We start from the raw sequence: 13,846 nt of genomic DNA on the forward strand, positions 1-13,846 counted from the left end.
GTTTCTCCTGCACTGACTCACGCTGAGTTCGTCGTGGCTGGGTCAGCCCTGCCTCTCGGTGGGCCAGCAGTGGTTGAATGGGGCCTCTGCACCGGCCCCATGTGGTTGGAATGACCTGCTCAGTCTCTCCAAGTTGAGGGTCATCTGCCAGTCCCCTGGGGCTGTGGGGCGGGACCAGGCTGCAGGCAGATGCCTGGCCCAGAAGGTGCCTTCGGTGCGGCTCCTTCCCCCCTCCCGGCCACTTCGTCACACGAACAGCTCCCAGTAGAACCCGCAGGTCTCTCCTGAGCCCTTGTGGGAGAGCAGCCCCGTGTGGCTCTGCCCCTCCCGGAAGCGTCGGGTGCTCTGCGGGCCACCGGTGTGCCTGTGTCCTCGAGGCTGGCCCAGGCTTTGGCACTCGGCCCAGGTGTTGGTTGAGACGAATGCTGGGAGAATCCAGGGCACTGCTGAATAGGGGAGCGGAGTAGCTTCTGTCTAGTTGGCGGTTAACCTTGGCCAGTTCCCTCCGTATGAATCCCAGCTTCCCCATGTGTCCTGAGTGACCTTGACCTCTGCAGGGGCTGGTGCCAGGACTCAGGGAGCTGCTACTCGTGCAGCCAAAGCAACCTCTGTCATCTGCTAAAATTCCTTTTAAAAGAAAAATTAGGAGAAACACTTAGTGTGCATATTTTATGTGCATTAAGTGAGTTGATGAGCGTTAGAGATTTAAACAGGTTTCCAGATGCCAACTGGAAATAAGCGTGTGTTCATATCTTGTATGTAAAATAAGACAGCAATCTGTGTGGAGATCCACGTGCGTCCTTGGCACGCGCACACTTCTCCCGCACACCCGCAACCCTGATCCGGAATGGCCTTGCCCTGGAGTCTCTGCCACCCCTGGGAACGGCCTGTGCCCGCCTCGTTGGAGGAACCGTCTTGATTACTGCTCTCCCTTGAAGGCTCAGTCTGATGCCAGCTCGTTTTGCTGGGGGCTGGGATGGTGTGCAGTGCTGTCCAGCAGAGGTCCGGCTCTTTGGGGTGGTGAGAGGTGGGGTGCATACTCCAGGTGGATGCAGCTGTGTGAGCCGACAGCCCGTGTGACCACTCCAGGGCTGCTGAGATGCCGTGCGGGCTGAGGGCAGGGGAGCCAGGCTGGGCCCAGGAGACCCTCCCAGCAGCAGCTGCACCCTTGGATTAGTGTGAGCCTTTGGCGGGTGGAAAGCAGGGAATGATGTGATCAGATTTTTTCTTAAGAAAATTTATGTTCCTGAAACAGAAGTTGGTAGAAACAATAGCTTAAAATATTAGGAGGATAAGACACATAAACAGGGAAAAGTGTTCAGGTTAAACCCAAGTCAGCAACTGCACAGGACAGCTGTGTCCCCGCCAGAGGCTCCGATGAGGTGCAGGGCTCAGGGGGCTCCCTGTCTCCCCCACCCACCCTGGGCTGGCCTCGGGCTCCGCAGCAGAAACGCTTCCTCGAGATGGAGGTTCCTGCGGGTGGAGATGTTCACTTTTAGAATATTGTTGCTTGACTTTGCTTTTACTCACAGTAAATTGCTGAAGGCATTTCAGTTACACAGTGAAAATCATTAGCAGAATGCTCGTTACTTAGCTTCAGACTGTGGGGCATAATCATGCTTTCTGACGGTGCAAAGCAGACACATTTGAAGGGAGATTTATTCACATTTTGCAGTATATCATTATCACATTCTTGTGTGATAGTTTCCTGGTAATTCAGCTTGATTTAGTAAAATATATCAGCTCCACTTTTCTTTATAAGTTGTGGGGATTTAAATCTGTTTAGCAGAGGAGACAGTGCAGGCTGCTCAGACACTCCCGTTTCATGTGCTGGTGGCTGAGAAGCTAGTAGTTTCACTGCCCAGCGGAGAGGGGCAGGCAGAAGTGCCGCGTCCCCGCCAGCGTGGCTGGGCTCTGCCACTGCGGCCGCCCCTGGGGGGGTGAGCGCGAATCCGCAGGACGCAGCGGGCGTGGGCTGTTCCAGAAGCTCTGGGTGACATCCTGCAGGCCCCGCCGTCTCCTCCCTCCTTCATGGGGCCCCGCGAGGTGTTGGGGCCCCGGGGCGGCAAGCCCTTTCCCACACGGCCCTCTGCGTTTAGTCTGTGATTTGAACCCAGTGGGTCTGTGTTTCCACCGTCTCCTTGGGGTAGGCTCAGGTCCTCCCACACCCGTGCCTGGGGTGCGGGTGATGCCACACGACGGCCCAGGCGAGGGCACAGCCCCCTGTGTGGGGCTGGTTGTGGGCCCCCCAGGGAGTGCCTCGGGGCGGGCACTCTAATCCCGAGACCACCATGCTAGCAGCTGCCGTATTTGCATCAGCAGAGAGGGAACTGGCATTTGGAGGATTTCGGTAACTTCTTGAAAGTGCTAGAAAATGCGAGTGCCCGGGGAAGTGGGGTCGGCCTGGCGCTGCTTCCCCTCTAGCTGAAAGTTCTCATTCGGGTCCCAAAGCCCTATACTTCTCTACAGCTTGTCTAGAATTTACTTTGTCTAAAGCTACCTTAAATTCTATCATAACTTTGTTTCTCGATATTCTTATTGCCCGTGCTTTTCAGAATGCCATCTTACAAGTTTTTGATCTCTTGTTCCATGAGTTTTTGTTTTCTTTCTCTGAAAGCATGTGGCAGGCTGCTGACTAAAATCACTTATGTTTCTTTTTGTACATATTTCTGAACCTATGTTCTTCTTCTACCTCCTGCTGTGTTTGTGTGTTTTCTTTATGCGGCAGAATCTTTTTCATGGCTTCAGTGTTTTTCCGTTTGCTCCTCCCTGAAGGAGAAGTCAGTCAGGCCTGTCTCACCTGTGCCCCAAGGTGTGTGGCCGTATCCTGCAAGCCCCTCATCGCTCACATGCATCCTCTCTTGGGTGCTTGGACTTTGAGCTGGGTGATAGTTCCCTTGGGCTGGGCCTCACATCACTGTGAGAACCAGCAGCCTGTAGGGTGTTGAGGGGAGGCTCTGTGGCCTCTGGTTCCTGCGTGGCACCCCATTTGGCTGGGACACATATCTCCCCACCCCCAGCCTCCACACACACTGCCCTTCTAGAAGGGCTTCAGAGGGGCCTCAAAACTCCCAGGCACCCATGCTGTCATCCTAGAGCTGGCAGAAAGGCCTCCCCGTGTGTGCGTGTGTTTGTTGTCCTGATTTCTTTGCTTGATTCATTAGAAACTGGGGTGGTGGGGAGTAAAAGGTGCCCTCGCTGCGCTCCCACGCCACTCAGAGGGCTCGCTTTCTGCTCTTGTGCAGGCCGGGGTCTGTGTCGCTGCACTCGTGACACTGCTGCTCCTGTCGCCTTGAACCAGACTTTGGATTTTGTAACATTAATCTTTTCCCATGTCCGTGTCCAACAGATGATATATTCTGAGGCCAGGACGCCGGGCTAAGTAATAATTCCACACAGGGTTCCCTAGGTGACGTGGTCAGTGAATTCACTGCAATTTTATTTGGAGCACGTGGTGAGTATTCAGTGAAGGTGCAGAGATTCCGGTTGACTGTAAACTCAGTTAGCCGTGTAGTGTGGCTGGTGGCTAAAGAGGAGACGTCAGTCTTGAGCACTTTCTGAGCAGCGCGTTGTCCCTAACAAGGGAGGGGGCAGTGTCCCTAAGAGCGTGGCTGTGATAACAACCACTGTTGGTGCAGATCCACCGGCTGTGCCAGGCAGAGCAGAGCGGTGAGACCTGGGAGTGGCCAGCATACGGGTCCCGTGAAGCGTTAGTGTCCCGGTTCCAGGCCCTGAGCCTGTGGCTCTGACCCTGGAGGGTGTGGGTGTGTGTGGGGAGGGGTGACAGGGCCGAGAGCAGGGAAACAGCGGGGCTGCCCCACGCTGGGCCTCTGGGGCTGAATGCAGTGTAATTGGAGCCCGTGGTGGAAACCGAGGGACCCAGGCTTAGGGTTAGGGTGAGGCTGAGGAAAGGGTGAGGTTGAGGCTCAGGGTGAGGAAACACTGTAAGCATTTCAGAGGCAGATGGTGAAAGGCGTGGCGGTGAGCTCTTTGTGGGCCGAGGCGCTGAGGGGCCGTGTGGATGGCCCACCGTCAGAGATGACACGGGGGCGTGGCCAAGCGTGGGGTGAACCCAGAGGACTCTTAGGACCGCCATTCAGTTCTTAGGTCATGTCATCACGTGGACTATTGTAGATGGCAAATTCAACTATATTCATTTCCTCTGGTAAAATATATCTGAGTTTAGTTGTTTATTTGAGGGAAATAGGACAGTTCAGTTCAGTACTGTCAGTTCAGTATGTTTAATGTGTCAGGTGGGCGTTCTCACTAAGCAATAGAAACTGGGGTGAATTGCCCCAGAATCCCCTTCCCTTCCCTTTCACTTGGCTTCATAACTGGCTTGAACTCTTTAGGTTAAGAAATAGGTTTTCCTTTTAAGATTTGCATTAGTCTCCAAATATTAGCTAAATCAAGACAGGTGCAAACCCTAGATGTTGCAACAACCAAGCCTTCCTCCAGGCCAAATTGACCTGGTTTTCGTACTTTCTCTGGAAGTCCAACTTTTATGGAAGAGGTCATATTTTCCCTCACGTCCCCTTGGGATACACAGTTTTCCCAGTGCATTTCTGCTCTGTCCACCCATCACCCATCCCCTGGAAACCTTGATGAATGACCTTCCTCGTCTCGGTTTTCCCAGGAGTTGCTACTTGAGACAGAGAGAGGCGGCAGTGGCTGTAGTCATCCGCTGTCATCACCACCATAGAGGCGCGTTTAAACATGCCTCCTCTCCCTCTAAACTTCTTGTCCAGGACCAGTTGTGCCAGGATTCAAGCACGGCGGGGAGGCACTGTTTGAAGGAGGGTTTAATTAGGAGGAGGTTCATGTTTGAACTGTACACAGAATATCTACTGCGATAGAACCAATCTGAGCCATAAAAGAAATTTAAATGATTTCACATCACACCAAGTATGTTCTCTGACCATGACGGAATCAAGCTAGAAGTCAGTTATAGAAAGCTATCTGAAAAATCCTCCAATAGTTGCAAATTTAACAACACACTTCTAAATAACTCATGGGTCAAGAAGAAACCAAAAAAGAAATGAAAACTGCATATTTTGAAATGAATGAAAATGAAAACACCACACATCACAATATGTGAGCTGTAGCTAAAGCAGCACTTAAAGGAAACTTAAGAGTACGAAACACATTAGTAAAGAAGAAGTGTCTCAAATTAGTGTCTTTAGCGTCCACCCTGAGGAACCAGGAAAAGATCACATTAAAGTAAGCACAGTAAGGGAAATAGCAGGAACCAAAACAGAAATAATTAATGGAACTGGAAACAACAAGGAGAAAATCAGTGAAAGCAAATGATTATTCTTTGAGAAAATCAATAACATTGATGAACCTCTAGCCAGACATAAGAAAAAATGGATATACTATGATCAGCCCTATACCAACACATTAAATTACTTAGATGAAATGTATATATTTTTTGAGAGAAAGTACCAAAGCTAACTCAAGTACAGGTTGATTATCCTAATTCTATATATATTTAAAAAGTGAATTTTTGTTGTAAACCACCTCCTGTGGTCCAGAAAAAACCTCCAGAACCAAAGGGCTTTACTGCTGAATTTTATTAAATATTTAAAGAAGAAATAATGCCAATTCTCTATAAACTCTTCCAGAAAATTGAGAAGGAGGGAATATTTCCTAAATCATTCTGAGTCCAGTATTACCCTAATAACAAAACCAGGCAAAGACATCAGAAGAAAAGAAAACTGTGGACAAATATTCCTCATGAACATATATGAAAACTTTACAAAATTTTAGCAAATCAAATACAAAATATAGAAAAACTAGTTGAGGTTTATCTGAGGAATTCAAAGTATCTTTTACATTCTAAAATTAATCAATATAACTCACCATATTAACAGACTAAAGACAAAAAAACAGTATCATTTCAGTGTATGCGGTAAAAGTATTTGATAAAATGTAACACCCATTCCAGATAAAACCTTTCAGGAAACTAGTAATAGAAGGAGGCTTCCAATGAATGGCATCTATGACAGATCCACAGCTAACACCATAGTAATGGTGAAAGACTGAATAGTTCCCCCTGCAATTGAGAATAAATCAAGGAAACATGTTCTCACCTCTTCTATTAAATATTCTCCGGGGGTTCTAGCAAGTTCAATAGGAAATAAAAGGCATTGAAATTAGAAGGGAAGAAGTAAAACTATCTTTATTCTTGGTCACATGTTTGTCTATGTGGAATATCCTATAGCATCAAAAAGAGGCTTCAAGAATAATTGGGTTTCGCAGGGTTACAGGATACAAGACACACAAATCAATTGTATTTCTCTATAATAGCAACAAATAATTAGAAATCGATGAAACATTACACCTAATAGCAAAACACTGCTGAATGGAATTATTGAAGACAAATCAATGGAGAGCTACACCTCTGCTCAAAGACTCCGTACGGTTAAGATGTTAATTCTCCTCAAATTGGTCTATGGATTCAGTGGACTCCCAAGTAGAATTCAGGTAGGGTTTTTTTGGTAGAAATTTGACAACTAACACTACTTGGTTTCATGATTTATTATAAAGTACAGTAATCAAGACAGTGTGATGTTGGTGTTAAGGCAGACAAATCGATCGGTGGGTCAGAACAGACAGTCCAGAAATAGACTTACACATAGATGCTCAGTTAGTTTTCAACAGCAGTGCCAAGGTAATTTAGTGGGAAAAGGGCTAGTTTTGTCAAAAAATGGTGCTGGAATAATTATACATTCAGACGCAAAAAGAAAAAAAAAAAAAGACCTTTGATCCATATCTCCCATCATGTATAAAAATTAACTTAAAGTAGATCAGAAATCTAAAATTTTATACATCAAGAACAAAACATGACGTATTTTTTTGTGACCTTGCACTAGGCAACGTTTTCTTAGTTATGACATTAAAAGCATTATCCATAAAAGAAACAAGGTTATAAACTGGACTTCATTAAATTAAAACAATTTTAAATTCTCTGCTCTCCAAAAGACAGTGTTAAGAAAATGGAAAGACAAGCCACAGACTGAGAGAAAACACTGGCAAATCTAATTTATCTGGAACATATAAGGGACTCTTAAAATCCAGTACTAAGGAAATAAGCAGCATAATTAAAAATGACCAAAAGATTTGAACATCCACTTCACCAAAGAAAATATGTGGATGGCAAGTTAGTACCTGAATAGAAGTTCAACAGCATTGGTCGTTAGCTAAATGCAAATTAAATCCACAGTGAGACACTACTTGGTGTGGCCCATCTACTGAGCCCTGGCAGAGATGGAGAGCATCTCATACTGCCCGTGAGAATGCACAGTGGTACATGTGCTTTGGAAGACATTTTGGCAATTAAGCCAAGAATCTAATCCAATATACACCCACCAGGCATTCCACTATTAGGTGTTACCCAAGAGTAATGAAAGCATATATCCATGCAAAGCTTTGAACAAGAATGTTTGCAGAAATTTGTTTTTAATAGCTGAAATATGGGAAACATCTCATGTCCATCCATAAATGAATGAATACACAAATTATGGTATATGGTTGCACAATGACATTGAGGAATCTCAAAAGAATTATGTTGAGTAAAAGTAGTCAGGCCAAAAGTATGTGCCCAGTGTGCTTCTATTTATAAACTTTTAGAGAAAGCAAATTCTGTAGTGCTGGAAAGCACGTCGGTGGTTCCTTGGGGCAAGGTGTTTGTTGCAAAGGGGAAAGGGAGGGATTGCAGACGGCCACAGACAGCTCTGGAGTGTGCCTGTCCGTTATCCTGGCTGTGGCGATGATTCCGTGGGTGTGTACACATGATAAAACATTTCAGCGTGTACACAGCACATGTACATTTTATTATATGTCAGTTACATCTCAAAGCTGATTGACTGACTGGTTTTTTGCGAGAAAGAAAGGAGGACCCCTTTTCGGAGCAAGATAACCTCCAGAGCTTAAGTTATTTTCAACCACAATGTCCAGTATTTAGTGAAAAATTAAAAACAGGACCAAAAACGAGAGCTAAAACAGATGAGAAATAAAACCACAGATGACTTATAGAACTGCACTACCAGACAAGAACTTTAAAGTCATGAAGATTATTGTCTTAAAAAATAGAATAGATATAAAAATATATGAAAAAGAGAGAATTTCAAGTGAAATCATAATCTATGAAAAGAATCCTATGGATTTAAAAAATATAGGATCTGAAATGAATAATTCAGTGGACTCTGTAACAGAAGACTGGACACAGCCTTCGTGAATTGAGCGGCACTTCAGTGAAGTACGTCTGTGTTGAAGCACAAGAGAAAAGAGAACAGAATAATACAAATAGAACGTGAGAGACCGTGGGGCAGTCAAAAGGTCTAATGTCATGTAATGAGTGGCCCAGGAAGCGGGGGGAGATTTCAGAAAAATATTTGAAGATATAAAGGCCATGGATTTTTCCAAAGCATTGAAGATATTCATGCTAGAATCATGAAACTGCTGACCCTGAAATGAATAAATAAAGAAGGAAGCAAACAAATAAGCAAAAGTAACTTTTCACATCGAGGCATCATTGCTCGACCCTTGAAAACTACAGCAAAGAAAATCTTCAGAGCAACCAGAATTAAAGATGGCCCATCATTCTCAGAGTCTGCAATCTGGCGCGTCTGGTGGCCTGTGCGTGCACACGCCACTGTGGGGTATGCATCCTGAACGGAATTGCCGTGTCCTTGCTTATACACATCTTCTGCTCTGCTGGCCGATGCCCCAAAGTCTGTACTCATAGCAGCAAAATACAGACCTACCTCATGGTATGATGGTTCAGGCAATCACCTTTTCCCATTGCTCTTCAAAACTACACCAGATTTCAGAGAGCAGCATCTTTTTACCCCTCCATACAATGCCTTTTTTACCCAAAACAAATGAAGCAAACAAACTATATGGAGTGGTGTTGTAGCACTATGGCTTCGAAAGAGGGACATTCACCAGTTCCTTGATAGGACCTTTTACACGAGAAAACATGGAACGAGTGTCCTTGTGCACCATATCTGGATGAGCAGCCAGCAGCCTGCGTGTGTCCATCCATGAGAGATGCACAGACAGCACCTCTCACCACACGTTGTTCTGCTGTCTGCTTCCGTGCATCTGGAGGTGCCTTCCTGCCGGGACAACACTTTGCTGTGCTGGAACTCTGTAAAAGCCCTCGGAGTGCAAAACAACCATGCGCCTCAAAAAGGTTTATAAATTGGTGAAGAAAAGAGTGCAGAAATGAGGATGTACCTTCCAGAGTGACCCCCGGACCACTCTCCTCCAGCCGGGAGCCCTGGCAAGCCCCGCCCTCCTCCGGCTCAGACCATCAGGCTTGCTTATATCCTGTTTGTGCAAGTGCAAACTCCGCTTGTTTACTTCTGAACTATTCGTTACTGTTGTAAGTTTGTTTTCACTGTTCAATTGAAGTACTTTTCTACCTGTAAAAATGGTTTGGTTATCTTTGGCTGGGACTGAATGCATCATAACTTTTCTATTATGATTAGTGGATACATTTTTTCTCCTGTATAGTAGAAGGAGTTTCAGAACAAAATAATAGCCTAAGTGACTGGAAGGTGTTTAAAAGTTCCCATTGCTCCTCACCCCTGCCAGCACTGGGCAGGGTATTTGTCAGACTGCTGTATTTTAGGCAGTGTAGTGGGTGTGTACTTATATCTATTTTTGATTTTAATTTGCATATCTTTGATTACTGTGAGACTGAGTACCTTTTCGTGTGCTTATTGGCCATTTGGACCTCTTGTTTTATGAAGTGCTTTCTCAGTTTTTACCCATCGTGCTATTTGTGTCTACAGTGTTTATAAGGGAGAGCGATCAGGCTGGCCCCAGGTGTTTCCATGGCAGGTTGCATGCTAGATAAAAGTGTAGCAAGGTATACAAAGTCTTTAGGAAAGAAAGAATTTTCTCAATAATACATTTTCAAACATGTGAGGACCTAGGGAAAAGTGATGCTTATGCACCCTCGCTGAAAGGGCTCCTTGAAGATGGCGCTGGACTCTGGACAGCGCAATGGACTCAGGGGTGAAGAGGCACAGGAAGGATGGGGGGACCCACAAGCACGGTGCACAGGGATACGTCGAGGATGGGATTCTCGAACGGCAGACCTTCACGAGGCGGCAGCAGCAGTATTCACAGTAGTGACAAGGAGGGAGCCGGGGGTGGGGCTCGCAGAGGGGACGGAGAGGCACCAGCCGCGTGCTTCGCGCTGTTCAGGCCAACTACTCGATGCATAGGGATTCAAGATCGTCATCCAGAGTTATCAGCAAAAGCACCAAAGCTAGCCAGATGAGGACTCACACCGGGCAGTGGGGGAGGGTGTAGATGTGGTCACTCCTGAGTTATCCTTGGTGGGTCAGCACTAATCCTCGTAATGGACAGAGGCCCTGAGCAGGGCTTTCCCCGCCACACCCGAAGTACAGATATTCAGTAAACAACTTAAAAAAGAGCTCAGCCTCACTCAAGACGGTTACATTTTTAAAGTGTCAAGCAATTAAACTGGTGTGGTGATATTTTTCATCTTGCAGTTTGTCAAAGATCAAAGTGTTTGAGGGTGAATCCAGTGGCTGGAGAAAGAGCACCCCGGAATTTGATGGGGATATAACCTGCAGAGGCCTGTGTGGAGACGATTTGGGTTAACTTCTCTGAAATCAAAAGTGTACAGTATTTCTAGTCTCATGCCGAGGTGCCTCTGAATGTGTTGATTCAAAAAAAAAAAATCTAAGATGTACTGATGGTAAAGAATAACACGCCAGGTGCAGAACAAGACATGCATTTTCCTTCCATGTGCACAGAATGTGTCTGGATGGACCCACCAGGGGATGTTAATGGTGCCTGTGAGCTCAGAAATACTACGGGAGTCTTTTCATTGTTTAAATTTTTACTATTTACATTCCAATATCTATAGTTTTGAACAGTTATGAAAACCACCCAAGACCAAGAAAAGTTTTAATAGCCATTATGAATAAAAAGAATCTATATGCATTGCCAAGTTCATGTCAAACTCATGGCACGTTAATATTATTTAATAATCGAAACGTGAAACATGAAGTAACTCACCCATCGCTCTGGAGAACGCAGCGGGGGGAAGAATGCCCTGGCACCATTACTGCTCCTACATAGAAGGGACACAGAGTACGGTCACTTCAAGTGCTGTAGAGAGCAGTGAGGGCTACACATGCCGTGCTCTCGGGAGGAATAACCCCCCCGCTCCCCACGAGTGCACGTGTCCCCGAGCAGCCAGCAGGCCAGGAGGGATTCCGCCAGGTCACTGGGAATCGCCAGCCCCTTTCCTTCTCTGAGCCTGATTCCTCCTCTATGAAGCGGTGACGATGACACCTGCTTCCTAATCCCGCGAAGAGTGCGTGTTAAGTGAATAAACGTGAAAGTGCTTAGAAGTAACAAAGTGCTGAAGAAGTGTTAGTGTCTCTTCCTTTTAAAGATTTTGCATGTTTTCATCAGCCAGCCTGTATTTCTGGAACACAATTCGTTAGGTATGATTAGGATGATGGCTAGATCTTGAGGTTCATCTGCGATTTGGGAAGAGTTTCGCTGCGGCTTAAGCCCACTGAGGAGCCTCCGGGGTGTGGGTACCAGGCGTCCGGGACAGGCCCTCCTCAGCTGCTTTGCTCCATTAGAGGAGCAGTGGTGCTTGGCTGGGGCCCACAGCACCCTGGGCATCTCTGACTCTTTAAATGTGGCACCAGATGTTTTAAAACGTATTTCTGTTATCACGATTGAGAATAGATGCAAAACAAATTTCAAGTGTAAAGGTGTCCCGTGAGCCTCCAAACGTGAGAGTATGAGCAGGAACCGGGGCCGAGCGGGACCTCGGGCCGTGCCGAGCTCACCGGGTAACATGACGCTTTCCCCTTGCTTTTTGGTAGATGGACAATGTCCTCACCTGCGGGGGAAGCAGGTGGGCTGGCAGGACAGGCGACCACGGGCCGGGAGGAGGAGACGCTCCCAGGTACTCTCGTCTACCCCGCTGGTGACCTGCCTGCCCGGCCCCTCCTGGCTGCTCTGCCACTTGTGCCCTGCCTGCGCCCCACCCCAGTGCCTGTTGGTTGCCCCCCTCAGCCTGGATCCTGACCCTCCCCTCTCCCACCCGGCTCGGGGCCTGGTCCTCACGTTTGGTTGCCCCTGTGCTTGACCACTTCTTCGGAGATTCTTAACCCCGAGTTGCACCCTGACTCCCATTAACCTCGCTCGGCCACGGAGCACGTGGAGAGCCCCTGACGGGGGCGGGCTCCCCCGCTGGTGTTCGCACCCTCTCAGACCTGCTTCTTGTGTGTTCGTTTCCTTTAACAGGGTGGTTTATAGTGAACTGAGAAGGAGCGTTGGATTCTTGCAGTGACGCGGTCGGGAGTGTGTGGTGCCGTCCCTCCTCATCCACACAGAATGTCCACCCTGTCACTGGCCACATGCGGGTCTCAAAGGTTAGAAACAGAGTGAAGGTGATGAGATGCTTCAGAAGCAGAGCTGATCTTAGGAATAATTTTAAATGAGGCTGGAAGATAGGGTTGCTATCCCAGAGGCAACAGCCTCACTGGGCAGACAGATCAAACCCGCGCTCTGCGCCAGGTCTGGTTCTGGGCAGGGTCGGATCCGACAGCAAACACTGACGGGCTCTGTCCCCAGAGACGGCGTCAAAGGTAGCCCGCACGCCTAAGAAGTGCGAAGGTGATGAGCTCCGTAGACAAAGGAAAGGGGAGAGCAGGAGCGCGCGAGTGCGTGTGCATGTGTGCGTGCGTGCGCGTGCACTCAGTTGGGAGCGGCCTCACTGAGAAGGTGACATTCAAGTAAGGGTGAGGGAGTGAGTCACAGATGGAGAAGAGCATTCCAGGCAGAGGGAACGGCCAGTGCGAGGGTCGTAGGAGGAGGAGGCTGGAGAGCAGCCGGGGGCAGCCTGGCCAGAGCCGTGAGCGGGGTGGGGCTGGGTGCTGGGGCCTGCTAGGAGCTTACACTGTGGGTGGAGGGGGCGCCTGAGCGGAATTCGCTTCTTGAAGAGTACACCTCTGGCTCTGGGCAGAGAATAGACGCTCAGGGGACCCTGGTTGGAATCAGAGACCAATGAGGAGGCTTTACCTGCGCCCAGGTGAGAGTGGTGTGAGGGGGTGGCGAGGGCTGGCCAGACTCAGGCTGTGTTTTGAAGGTAGAGCCAGTGTGAATCCCTGAGAGAGTGGAAGTGACCTGAGGGGCAGGGACAGCGGCAAGGACTAGGGCTGAGGGGCAGTGAGGACAGAGTGTCTCCAGTGCTCGCGTTGGTTCGGGAGTGATTGGCCTCTGGACGCGTGCAGGTGAGATGCTGACATTCGTGCACCTGTCAAGCACACAGCTGGACAGATGGCACTGGAGCCTCAGAGAGAGAATGCACTGGGGGTGTGGGCTCGTGCGGATGCCATGCAGGAAACGCTGGCGCCACCAAAGGGGCGTCTGCGGGAGGAGAAAGGCCTGGCGTGGACCCCAGGAACCAGCAGGGGGGTCCCGGGCAAGTCTTCGGAGCCGGGCAGACTCCATCCCTGCTGTTGGTGGGGAGGGAGAACTGGGCTTCCAGCGGGTGGCCTGGAGGGGACAAGAGCGAAAGTGGGCGCCCATGGAGGAGCAGAGAGGGGAAGAGCTGGGGCAGCAAGGACAGGGCTTTACCGAGTTGCTGCAGTGGGAAGAGAGGGGGATGCGGGGGAGTTGTCGATGAGCAGAAACGGGGGCCCGGTCCTGTGCGGGCGGGAGGTGGACAGAGGGACTGTCCAGCCACGAGGGTGGCGTCTGGCAGCGATGGACATGCCGGGCCGGCAGTCTGTCCCAGGAAGCAGAGGGGGGAACCGGGAGGTGAGAAGATGGA

Source organism: Lagenorhynchus albirostris, chromosome 5 (genome assembly GCF_949774975.1).
Source record: "Lagenorhynchus albirostris chromosome 5, mLagAlb1.1, whole genome shotgun sequence".
Taxonomy (NCBI): Eukaryota; Metazoa; Chordata; class Mammalia; order Artiodactyla; family Delphinidae; genus Lagenorhynchus; species Lagenorhynchus albirostris.